This window comes from Elephas maximus, chromosome 20, assembly GCF_024166365.1.
Source record: "Elephas maximus indicus isolate mEleMax1 chromosome 20, mEleMax1 primary haplotype, whole genome shotgun sequence".
Classification (NCBI taxonomy): domain Eukaryota; kingdom Metazoa; phylum Chordata; class Mammalia; order Proboscidea; family Elephantidae; genus Elephas; species Elephas maximus.
Genome location: NC_064838.1, coordinates 79,354,740 through 79,368,460, shown reverse-complemented (window position 1 = coordinate 79,368,460; position 13,721 = coordinate 79,354,740). Strand labels below are relative to the sequence as shown.

Genomic DNA, 13,721 nt, shown 5'->3' with positions numbered 1-13,721 from the left:
TTCCCATGCTGAACCTTCTGATCTACAGCCTCAGGAATAAGGAAGTAAAGAAGGCTTTGTGGAATGTGATTACCAGGAAAAGCATCTTTCATTTCTGTCATTGCCTGGTTTATTTTCTGAACTAAATAGAGTAATTAACTTTCAAAGCCTAGTTCAAACATAAGGTTTCCATTAGAATATTTTCAGAGTAAACACATTGGGTTAATACTCAAGTATCTGTATCTGATTAGGGATAAGATTCATTAGAAGACTAATACTGTAACATGGAATGTTCATGTTATAATCACTCTATGTTCTCACTGGGTCTTTAAAAATAAAGTTTATTTATAATGAACTCTTGGCTGTGGAAAAAGAAGATTAAATATTCAGACACAAAAGTCACAATATCACATGGAGCTAATCATGTAGAATATTTTCGACCATCCATTCAATCTCTTTTTACCACTTCTAAGATAAGATAAAAATTAGCTATATAACTTACATTTCATAAATGCTTTGAAGTAATAATGGATTTTCCTTTTTAATTGATATATATCATGGAGGGGATGCTTAAGTTAAACTTCAGGGCCATAGTTTTATTACCACTCTAAACTTCTGATTTTTTATCTCTCTCTCCCTATCCATACACACATACGCTTCTTAAAGAATAAACAAGAGTTTATACAAAAACTTTCTGTCAAGAACACTGCTGACTGATTTGAATGTATTACAGCACTCCTTGGGTTCCTTACCCTTCTCCTCAAAATTTTTTAAATCCTTTTTCCCCTTTATCTCTTCTGAACTCACACATGCACAAGTATTCAGGTGCACACACACACACACACACAGCAAAAACAAAAGCAAAACGAACAAACGAGCACATACAACACACTCAGCTGCTACAAAGAGTTCGAGAGACGCACACTTTTAAGGAGGTAGATCAATCTTCAGTGGATGAACCTGACCCATATTCTTTAGTAGGTTCATGAGTTTCCTCTTCATAGAGATATTCTCTCAATTGTCAATAAAGAACAATTGAAATCTATCTCAATATTAATGTTAAGCACTACTGACATGGAGTAAAGCATCAAGGTTTTACAACATTTGTTTTAAGGGAATCAAACATCGATCACAATATTGGGCATTAAATAGCAAATTTATATTCCTTCCCGTGTAAAATTTAAGGTTAGAAACAATGTTTTGGAGATGAGATAACGTTATGCTGAAGTTTGAGGTTTTCAGCACATCTTCATTTAAACCATGTTCTCTGCTATGTAATTCAGCTGTCCTCGATCTGATTAATCTCATTTACAAAGTCTACAGATATTGCCAACTTTGGAAGCTGGCACTGCTTTGTGATGCTGAGTCCATTTCAATTCATTGTATTTGTGTTTTATGTAAATTTTGGTACTTTCTCAAACTCATAGTTACTTGTAGTAAAATGTTTTTTTTTGTTCTCACATGCCCTTGTTTATTGCCCAATGTATTTATGTGGAAAAAAAATATTTTCTCTAACTCAAAAAACTTTAAAAGCAACCAGAAATGCTAGCTATTAGATACAATGTGATTTCTTCATCTGACTCATTCCTTAACATTTGACAACATTTATTAAATCCTCTTTAATGAAAGGTAATACTTTTTTGTCTCTTTGCTATAGTATCTCTGTTTTTTGTTTTTGTTTTAATTTTTATTTCCCAGTCTTTTTCATTTTCACTTGGCTATTTGATGTTACACCCTTCCCGAATATGTACAGTTATCAATTAATGTTTTGTCTTTGCTCAATTTTTTGGAACAATGAATTTGTTAATTAAGGGAATTTGAAATCTTGCCACTAGGTTAGGTTCTGCTCAGGATATTAATTAGTAATTAGGTGAGGCCAAAATAGAGACCCGTTTATAAAACGTGGAAATGTTACAAAGCTGAAAAAGTGAAGAAATAAAGGAATTCAAGAATCACATGGATGCAAATAATAGACCAAAAACAATAAGGTAATGTTATTAAGAGATAACGTTCCATATTTTGATGGAAAATAAATGTGTGCAAATGATATAATATTAATGTATAAATTTTTTTTGATTCACTTAATTAAATGTCAAACAGCATGCACAGCATACTTTGTATGGTTTTATTAAATATGGGAAGTCATGCTTCTCATCATAAAATTAGTCCAATGCCCTAGTTAATTGAAATAATGATTCCATTTAAAATCACACTGGCCAAATAAAACCAACGACGGTGTGTTAATTGATAGCAAGATGTTTCAGAGGACGGACATAAACACTACTATGTTAAGAAGGTATTTCCCAAATTGGCCAGGTGTCTAGAAAAAAGTCAAATTAGAAGTGGTTGAGTTAATCTGAGAATATTTAATCTGTAAAACAGGAATTCACAAATGATGTAATAGCTGTACTGAAAATATAGAATATATGTTAAATAAAACCAAAAAACCAAACCCATTGCTGTCGAGTCGATTCTGATTCATAGCGACCCTATAGGACAGAGTAGAACTTCCCCATAGAGTTGCCAAGGAGCACCTGGTGGATTTGAACTGCCTACCTTTTTGGTTAGCAGCCATAGCACGTTACCACTACGCCACTAGGGTTTCCATACGTTAAATAGAATATGTCAAATATAGAATGTCAAACAGAACCTATGATGTCCAAAAGTAAAAATGCAGTCGCTCTAGCTAAACTTAATAGAATTTACTACTTGGCTGGGAACTTTGTACGTACTATTGTTAAACAGTTAAACGTATTTTCATTAAATTTTGATAGCTTCAACGGTTCTGTGAAAATGTTGCATATATCCATTACATCAGAGGTGTTCGGTAACTTAACAAAAATGATTGCACCCAGCTTTGTTACTAATGTAAAAAACAAAACAAAACCTGTTGATGTCTAGTGGATTCCGACTCATAGTGACCCTATAAGCCAGAGTAGGACTCCCCACAGGGTTTCCAAGGACTGCCTGGTGGATTTGAAGTGTCAATGCTTTGGTTAACAGCCGTAGCACTTAACCACTACACCACCAGGGTTTTGTTACTTATGTGGGAGGTGGTAAATACTGACCCTGTATAGAGTTTTGCATTTTGCAAGCCAAGGATCAACCTGATTAAGGTCTATTTCAAAATTTCTCCAAATTTCTGAATTGGGCTGCAAGCCCTCAACCTCCAGAACTTGTATGAACATTTAAACTGCATATTGTCAAAAAGAAAATGTAATTTTTTAGCTGAGTTTTTATTGAGGACATGTCTGATTTATTAAGAAACTAGTAGTAAAGGCAGCAAGATGAAAAAGAAAAAGCATGATTTGGAGGGAGCATGGGGTTAGAAGCTTTATTTTTGTGGGAAACAATATGCTTCTGTCAGCAGCATGGGGAAAAAAAAATAAAGTGAAAGGAGTTGAAGTTCTGCTCCGCGAATCATAAAATCCTCCTGCCCAGACCCTGTGTCACAGAAGGAGACTGTGTATCAGAAGCATTAGAAACGGTAGACTTGGTGAACATTAGACAGAAGGAACAAACAGCACAGTTAAAGAGCAAACGGGAAAGATGTAACTGTGGCTGCTCATAGTGCCGTAGCCGCAATCCCTGGAGCAGTTTACCAGCTGACCGTGGGCTCATAAAGTGACGTCGGAAGCAGAGCAACACGCAACAAGTACTGTTTTTCAATGGGCCATTGCCAGTACTTTATTTCCTGTTTCTTAATTATTACTCTCCCTTTAATAATATTATATATTTCCTTTTTTCCCTGGGCATAGGCTGATAGTTTCGTATGAGACTAAGCGATGCGGTTAGCTGCCGTTAAGTTGGCCCTGGACTTTATGCAACTCCACGCTCCGCAAAATGGGACGCTGCTTGGTCCGGCACCGCACCGTGATCGGTTGTGGGTCAGATCATTGTGATCCATAGGGCTTTCTGGAAGTCGATCACCTTTCTACCTAGCACGTATTAATCTGGAAGGTCTGTTGAAACCTGTTCAGCATCACAGTAACACACAAGCCTCCACTGACAGACGGGTGGTGGCTGTGTATGAGCCGCACTGGCTGGGACTCAAACCCAGGTCTCCCTCACAAAGGGAAGGTGAGGGTTCTACCACTGAACCGCTATAAAAAACTCTATAATGCATATTTCTTTTCATTTCTTCTTTTAACTGATTTAAAAAAGCCATTTTATATGTATGTGTATGTGTGTGTGTGTGTGTATGTGTGTATGTGTGTGTGTGTATGTATATGTACATGTATATGTATATAAACTCTATGGGGCAGTTCTACTCCATCCTATAGGATCACTATGAGTCAGAATCGACTCGAGGGCACTGGGCTGGGTATGACTTAGGTTGGGCCTACAAAATGTAGAAATGTAATGTATCTGACAATAACAGCACAAAGGTATGTGGGAACAAAGCTGTAGAGGAGTAAGGAGATAATACCTGATGGTAGCTGGCACAAGTCTACTGGAACAAATGAAGAGAACCAGAAATGGCAAATAAGACGGTTAATGCAGTAAACAGTATAAATACGTACTTCCCCATTTTTTTTCTTTCTTTTCTCAATCTCTTAATTACATAAATCTACATAAAGTAGTGGGCTCAACATAGCAAGGATTGTAAAGATGGCACAGGAATGGGCAGTGTTTCATTCTGTTGTACATGGGTCACTACGAGTCAGAACAGACTTGATGGGTAACTAACAACAGCAACCAACATACAAAGTAATAATTATAATAAATTATTTTGGAGTTTATAACATAAAGAAATGCAGCAAATATAACAATAATAGCCAAAAAGGGGGTAGAGCTATACAGAAGTATAGCTATCATTGTTGTCAGGTGCCGTCAAGTTGGTTTCAATGCATGGAGACCCTGTGTACCACAGAACGAAACACTGCCCGGTCCTGCACCATCCTCACAATCATTGTTACGCTTGAGTCCATTGCTGCAGCCACTGTGTCAATCCACCTCTTTGAGGGTCTTCCTCTTTCTGCTGACCCTGTACTTTACCAAGCATGGTGCCCTTCTCCAGAGACTGATCCCTCCTGACAACATGTCCAAAATGTGTGAGATGCAGTCTCACCATCCTTGTTCCTAAGGAGCATGCTGGCTGTACTTCTTCCAAGTCAGATTTGTCCATTCTTTTGGCAGTCCCTGGTATATTCAATATTCTTTGCCAACATCGCAGTTCAAAGATATTAATTCTTCTGTCTTCCTTATTCATTGTCCAGCTTTCGTGTGCATATGATGTGATTGAAAATACCATGGCTTGGGTCAGGTGTACCTTAGTCTTCAAGGTGACATCTTTGCTTTTCAAAGCTTTAAAGAAGTCCTTTGCAATTCCTGTCATTAGAACTATGTTAATACAAATTTGAAGGAGTCACTGATAAGTTCAGGTATATATTGTAAACTCTAGAGCAAACGCTAAGAAATAACTCAAGAAATGGTAAAAATATTATTAAAAGGTATAGTAGAAAATTACCCAAGTATTGCAGAAGAAGGAATGAAGAAGCAAAAGCAACACGAGATATATAGAAAACCAAAAGTAAAATGGCACTAAATGTAAACAGATTAAATGATTCAGTCAAAAGTCAGAGGTTTTCAGACTGGAAAAAAATAGAACTGAATGTCTGCTACCTATAGGTGACATACTTAAATTCAAAGACGGAAATAGATTGAAAACCAGACAATGGTGTTTGCATAGGCATTGTCTACTTTGCCTTCCTCAAAAAGTGATTGCTTTCAAAAGTAACAATATAACCAAAAAAAAAAAAGAGAAAAGGAAATAGATCTGTAAGTTTCCAGAGAGAGACAGTTGATGGGGCTCAAAGCTCATAATGGAAAGTTGGAAAATTTAGCCACAGGCAGAAGTAGTGTGAGTTCCTCTGTTGTAATCAGAAGGACAGGAAAAGAATGGGCAGATGTTTTTGTAGATGCCTGTAGATTTTCATATTTATTACCAGGGGTATGAGCACGTTCCTGTTTGATAGCTTCTATTTCCTTTTTAAACATAAAGGTAAGGAAGCTTGGTGAATGGAATGGGAGGAAGGGACATCAGAAACTGTAGAATAGCAAAAAAGATTTTGAAATATTCATAGCTGAAAGACTTTGTTTAGGCCAGTGCGGCACACTGAAAGACCCAAATAGAGTTTGATGAAGGGATTATTCAGAAAATGTGAACAGAAATAACATGATTTTCAGGTGGTAAGATGTCACCACCAAAGAAGCAGGAGGAAGAACCTGTTCTGGAACCTGGAGAGGGCTGAAGCCAAAGGGGAGGAGCTGCATGATAAGATATATGGCCTTAAATAGGGAAAAAATGCCACCACAGATGGTCGGCACAACTGAGAGAGCTGAGGAAAAATTACATTACTCTTTTTGTTCTCAACTTTTAATCTCTTATGTGTGGCTTCCATTGGCTGAATTAAGAAAAAAAAAAAGGATAAACGGTTACCATCAGTTCAAACTCATGGTAATTCCATGAGTATCAGAGAAGAGCTTGCTCCATATGGTTTTCAATGGTTGATTTTTCAGAAGTATACCAGTATACCAATGGGCCTTCCTCCTGATGAAACTTTGGATGGATCGAATTTGCAAACTTTCAGTTAACAGCTGTGTGCACTAATCTTTGGCATCACCCAGAGTCTCCTCCATTGGCCAAAGCCAATCAGAAGCCAAAGTTCAAGGAAGCCTGAGTGATCAAAGCCACAGAGTTCAGTGACACAGGACACAAAGCTAGGCAGAGCTGGGTGGGAAATGGAAGTGATACTGCAAAAAGTTTTCTAGCAAGTTTACCTCTTTTGATTTTCAGTGTCCACTCTTGTCTTTTATCTTCAAATGGGGGGGAAAAAAAAACAGGGGAAACACAAAAATTCTACCATTACCATCTTGTAATCAGGTGACGTAAACTGTTCCTCTCATTTGGAAATTAAATAGGCAATGTAGCCTACAAGAGACTTCTTCACATAAAGCAGCTGGAGAAAACAGAAAAAAATAATAATCAGCAAAGAATATAAAAGAATATAGATGTATCTGTAGCTGATGAGGCCAGTTTCACACCCCCATTGCTCTTTGCTGGAACTAGGTTGGTCAGTTTTCTTTTCCATTGTTATTTGTTTGTTTTTTTAATTGGGGGTGTGCGTGTGTGTGCTGATTGAAAACTTCATTCTAATAGAATTTAAGTCTTAATGACCCTTTGTCCAGTTGTCTTAGTTTTCCATTCTTCAGCATTTTGGGACATAGGGATATGAACAGTTGATCCAGTAAAACCCACGGCTTCAGGTATGCTCCTCTTTTCCATCCTGTAGCAGAAACACATATTGAATAATCGCCCTAAAGGCTGGATGTGAGGGGAGTCACAACATTCATTTTAGCTGAAACTTGACTTTATCCAGTGGAAACACTCCTCTCTTAAATACTAGGAATTCAGTAACAATGCATTAAGCCTAGGGTTACAGGAAAGAGAAGTAAATTAAAAAACAAAATATTTTATTAGGGACGACACTGGGTTTGGGCTTTTTTTTTTTTTTAGTATTATTAGGAGCTGTTTCCAATTCCACTTTTTGAGTTCCAAATCCAAGCATTCCGACTATATGGGAGGAGGCATCCGATCCTTAGTGTAAGGCTGATAGGCTTACTAGCTGTTGTTTCAGCACGCCATAGTGCTAATCAACCGAGTTGTTTCTAAGAGGTAGATAAGACGGTAAGAAATCTGTAGGACAGAGTAGAACTGCCCCATAGAATTTCCAAGGGGTGGCTGGTGGATTCCAACTGCCAACCTTTTGGTTAGCAGCCGTAGTTTGCTGTAGCTCTTAACCACTGCACCCACCAGGACTCCAGATAAGATGGTAAAAAACCAGTGAATTCCATGATCATGAGCACATTACATACTGTATTTACAATAAAATAAGTTTCTTGTTCAGAGATGATGTTGCGTGCAATACCATGACTATGTAAAAGGCATTCTCAATTGTGTTGCTGGCGGATATGTTCCTGGCATGGAAGACAAACCCATATATGGAATACAAATCTATTCTCATGGGGAAAGCACGCTACCCACTCCATGACAGAAAAGCTACGCTGTATTCACATGGTCACCCCATGGCAGACTGGATGCCGGGGCAATGCTATGACATGAAAGGGTAAAGGTGGGCAATTTCTGTGACAGGCATTCAGCAGGAAGTAAGTATAGCCTGCCTGGGTGAAAGGGAATTGATTAGGTTGAGCCTATGCCTTCTTCCATTCTGCCAACATCATCACATTAACCACTGAGCAATACACTGAAGCGGTGAGAAAAGAGGCTGACTGGCATACACTGGATGAGCTGTCTTGTCCACTGAGTTATTATATTCAGGATATTTGGATTTTATTATAGATTCTTTTATCTTATTTTTATTTTATCACTTGTATTGAGGTATAGGAGACTCTGGGTGGTGAAAAGAGTTAACTCCACCAAAAGGTTGTAGGTTCAGGTCCCCTTAGAGGTGCCTCAGAAGAAAGCTCCGGCTCTCTACCTCCAAAAACTCAGCCACTGAAAACTCCGTGAAGCGCAGTGCTGCTCTGCCGCACACGGGGCCGCTGGGAGTCACAGCTGTTAGCAGCTGTGGTTGTGTTTAACTGAGGTGTAATTTATACAGTAAACTGTGAACACTGAAAGTGTACAGTCTGATACATTTGGCATATGTAAACACCAGTGAAAACATCATCACAATCAAGGTAGTGAAACACCCGTCACCCACAAGGTATCCCTTACGTCCCTGTATAGCTCCTGCCTCCTGTATCTGTGTTCTTTCCCCCAGGCAAACACTGATCTACTGTCTATCACTACAGATAAGTTGTCATCTTACAGAATTTTATAAATGGAATCTTACTGTGTGTAGTACTTTTCGCCTGGCTTCTTTCACTCCACATAATTATTCTGAGGTGCAGTCATACTGTTGCGTGTTTCAACAGTCTACCTTTCTGTATGGCTAAGTGGTGCTGTGTGGTCTGGTTACACCTCAGTGTATTAATGTATTCACCCACCGTTTGACATTTGAGTTCTTTTTTTTTCCCCCTATTACAAATAAAGCTGTATGAAAAAACGTGTACAAAGCTTTAAATGAGCAAATGCTTTCACTTCTCTTGGAAAAAGTAACAAGAAGTGGAATGGCTAGGTAACATGATAGATGTATGTTTAATATTTTAAGAAACTGCCAAATTTATTTTCCGACATGGTTTTAACACTTCAAATTCTTACAGTAGTGTGTTAGAGTTTTAATCCTTTATCTCTGACAACTCTTTGTGTGGTCAGGCTGTGTGATTATAGTAATAGGTGTATAAAGGAATTCCATTGTGATTTTATGTCCATTTCCCTGATAACTAATGATACCGAGCATTTCCCCTTTACTATTTTCTTGAGTAAAAAGTTTGTTTCAATTATTTTGTCAATTTTTAAATTGAATAGTTTTTATTATCATTTTCTCTTGGTATATTCTGGATAAAAGAGCCTTTATATGTTGTACATACAAACTCTATACCAGGTAGATGAATTGGATATGTTTTCTCCAAGTCTGTGGCTTGTCTTTCCATTCTCGTAGCAGTGTTTTTCAAAAAAAGGACTGTTTAATTTTGATGAAGTCCAATTTATCAGTTTTTGATTTGATTCTTTGGTTATATCAAAGAAAATTTTTTGCCCACATAAAGGCACAATAACTTCCTTCAATTTTTTTTTTTTTCCTGAAAGTCTTAAAGTTTCAGGTATTACATTTTAGATATATGAGTCGTTTTTTGATAATTTTTGGTTTTGGTGCAAGGTATGAGTCAAATTTGTTTGTTTTCTTTTGCTTTGTTTTTTGTTTTTAATATAGATATGTTGTTTCAGCATTGTAGGTAAAAGGCTATCCTTTCACCACCAAATATCCTTGCACCTCTCTGATAAAAATAAGCTGTCCAAATATGTGTCAGTTGATTTCTGGGCTCCAGTGATTTTCGCTAATATATTTTCCTGTTTTAATGAGAATACAGCAGTTGATTGATTATCGTGCGATTATAGAAATAATCAAAATCAGGGAGCGTGAATTCTTCAATATTATCATTCTGTTGCATTTATTTTCAGAATTTTATATGAATTTTAAAATCATTTTCTAATTTCTGCAAATAAATAACTTTCAGTTTTGATTTGCATTGCATTGAGCCTACAGATCAATTTGAGGAGAGTCTGTCTTAACAATATTGAGCTTCAAAGCATCAATACACTATCTATATTGCTCTTCTTTATTTTCTCTCAGCAATATTTTTTAGTTTTAGTGTCCATGTTTTGTATATCTTTGCCAGTTTTTTCCTTAAGTATATCATATTTTATACTATTTTATTATATTTTTATAATATAATTATAATTTTTATTATAATTTCTGATTTTTCATTGCTAATATATAGAAATACAATTTTTTTCTACAGTGATCTTGAATTCTGAAATCTTGCAAAACTCATTTATCAGCACTAGTTTTTCTATCCCAAATATTGTAGTTTTCATCTCTAGAAATTTGATTTTTTTTTTTTTAATTTTCCATGTTTCTCCTTATGTTTTTGAGGTCCTTTAATGTCTTTGCCTCTGTTTCTTACATCCATTACTTCTGAGTTAGTTTTAATTGATGAATAGCAAAACTGTTTTTAGTGCCAACACATTTGGAATCTTGATGCTTTCTTGGCAAATGGCCTGTATTATCATTATGACACCTCTCTATTTACCTCAAGCAACTCCATTTGTCTTGAATTTTACTCTAATTGTTACTAATATAGCCAGGGAAACCCTGGTGGCATAGTGGTTAAGTGCTACTTCCACTGACCATAAAGGTCGGCAGTTCGAATCTACCAGAGGCTCCTTGGAAACTCTATGGGGCAGTTCCACTCTGTCCTATAGGGTCGCTATGAGTAGGAATAGACTTCACTGCAACAGAATTTTTTTTTTTTAATATATGTGTTCCATCATTCTTATGCCCAAGTTTACAGCTTGTAGCTTTTTATTTTCTCCTTTTATTTTCAAACGCATTGAATGGATTTATTTAAAGTGCAGCTCAATTTGACAGTGCACAGTGAAGTTCTCCTTTTTTATTCTAATATCTATCTATTAATTAAAATGCTCATCTACTTGCATCTGATGTCAAGGTATATTTGGGTTGAATGTGCTATTTGTCATTTGTTTTGGTTTTTTTCTTTTATTTTTGTTCCTTCATTTTCTTTTGACCATTTTTGCATCAGTTAAATTCTTTCATTTTTCCCATATTGTTGTCCTTAAGAAGCCCTTGTGGTGCAGTGGTTAATTGCTCGACTGCTAACTGAAAGATTGCCCTTTTGAACCCACCAGATGCCCTTTGGGAGAAATATGTGGTGGTCTGCTTCTGTAAAGATTACAGACTTGGAAACCCTATGGGGCAGTTCAACTCTGTCTTACAGGGTTGCTACGAGTAAGAAATGACTTGATAGCAGTGGTTTTGGTTTGGTTTCGTTTATATGTATACCTCTTTTTATAATTATCTTGAGCAATTTTTCTACGTTTAATGATATGCCCCTTCAACTTATCAAAAAGTAACCAGTTGCCATCGACTCCAATTCATAATGACCACATGTTTGTCAGAGTAGAACTGTGCTCCATAGGATTTCCAGTGTATGATATTTCAGGAGTAGATTGCCAGGCCATGCTTCCTAGGCACCTCCGTGTGGATTTAAACCTCCAATTTTTCCGTTAGCAGCTGAGCGCATTAACCATTTGCACTACTCTTCCTTCTGTTTCTTAATTGACATGACTGCTGCTGCTTTTGACTCTACAGCTCATTCCTTTATTTTCAAACTCTTATATTTTAGCCTTAACATTCAAATTTACCATTTCTTGCCTTTAACGCACAGCCTTTAGTCAAATATTCCTTTGTCATTAAGACCTTGTGGCATTAAGGCCTTTCTGGTTTCTACATCAAGATGAAATACGGTAGAGGCAAAAAAAATGACTCGCACAGTCCAGGGCTTACATTTAATGGTTTTGTATAAAACATGCTTTTTTTAATTACTCAGATACCATTATTTGCCTTCCTTCCTCCTTCTCTTCTTTACATGAACTTACCTGCTTATAATGCAATTACTGATCATGAGCAGATAAAAAACTAAAATAAGAACTTTGCTAACACTCATCATTTCAATCTAACCAAATTAATTAAATGCCTATCATATTCCAGAAAATATGTTGGGCTATGGAGATATAAAGATGAATAAACTTTTTTTTTAGTGATGAAGAAAATGCAGGCAATATTCTAGAATCTTATAAACAATAACACCAAGCACGATCTTTGAGGATTTCAATGTGGTACACAAATACTTCAATATCTTGGATTGAGAATAAGAACGTATTAAAAATTGGGATTGATTACTGCCTGAAAAGAAAAGCAGAGTTGATTTTATGATGAGATAAAAATATATATATATATTTGAGATAATTTATTGACAGTAATTAAGATTTCTTAGAATATCAGAGAAAGAACCAAAGTTAATATATGGAGACTATAACAAATAAGAAAACAGATTTTAAAAGTCATATGTTTGAATCATAACACAATCCATTTTGATAGAAATTTTCTCATTGCTACCACGACGTCTTTGTTCCTCAAACAATATATCATGGGGTTAAACATAGGTGTCACAATGGTGTAAAAAAGAGAAAGGAGTTTGTCCACTCCTACTGAATGACTAGACTTTGGTCTCATGTATGTAATAATGCCTGATCCAAGGAATAAAGCCACCACCATAAGGTGGGAAGAACAAGTGGAGAAGGCCTTGGCTTGCCCTGTTGCTGATGGCAGCTTCAGGATGGTTGAGATTATTTGGACGTAAGACCAAAGTATCAGCATAAAAGGTATAGTGACAACTAGAACAGCAACCACATAAATCAACATCTCAATCATAAATGTGTCCCCACAGGCTAGTTTAAGCACTGGAGGTATGTCACAGAAAAAGTGATCTAGCTGGTTAGGTCCACAGAAGGGTAGAGAGAAAATCAGATAGGTGAACCCTATGTGTACTGGAATTCCACTGATCCAACAGCCAGCTGCCAATTGGGTACACGGTCGGGTGTTCATGATGAGAGGGTAGAGTAATGGGTTACAAATGGCCACATACCTGTCATAGGCCATTGCAGTCAGAATGAAGCACTCAGTGGCCCCCCAGGACCAGAAAGAAATACATTTGACTGGCACAGGCCAGAAAGGAAATATTTCTATTCTGTCGACAAAGGTCTGCTAACAATCTGGGGACAGTGACTGACACATAACATATTTCCAAGGAGGAAAAGTTCCCAAGGAAAAAATACATGGGGATCTGGAGGGAAGGATCCACCTTGGTTATTATGATAATGAGGCTATTTCCAATCAGGATAATCATATAGATTATCAAAAACACCCCAAAAAGAAATCTCTGGAGGCCAGGAACATCAGTAAAGCCAAGCAGGATGAATTCTACCAAAGTGGTGAGATTGCCCTGCTCTTTTTGTCTTGTGAATTCCATCTGTAAACAAAATTATTTCAAGGTGTAGAAGTCACTTTAATCCTCTGGACCCAGCTGCAAAATGGCACATGTTGAACCAATGATTTCAAGTCCCCTATCATGGACATCCAGGTTTTGTGGGTTGATAGGATAAGCTGTTTTAGTAATAGAGTTCAAATCCTATATCCTAAAATTCCAGGATGTGAAAACAGAAAATTATCTTAAACCCTATTCTTCCTGCTCATGAT

General features: G+C 36.8%; 1 pseudogene; it reads right to left on the bottom strand.

Moving 5' to 3' along the window:
• Positions 1 to 12,539: 12,539 nt before the first annotated feature.
• Positions 12,540 to 13,494, bottom strand: LOC126063783 (olfactory receptor 10AG1-like; annotated as a pseudogene).
• Between the last annotated feature and the right edge of the window lie 227 nt (positions 13,495 to 13,721).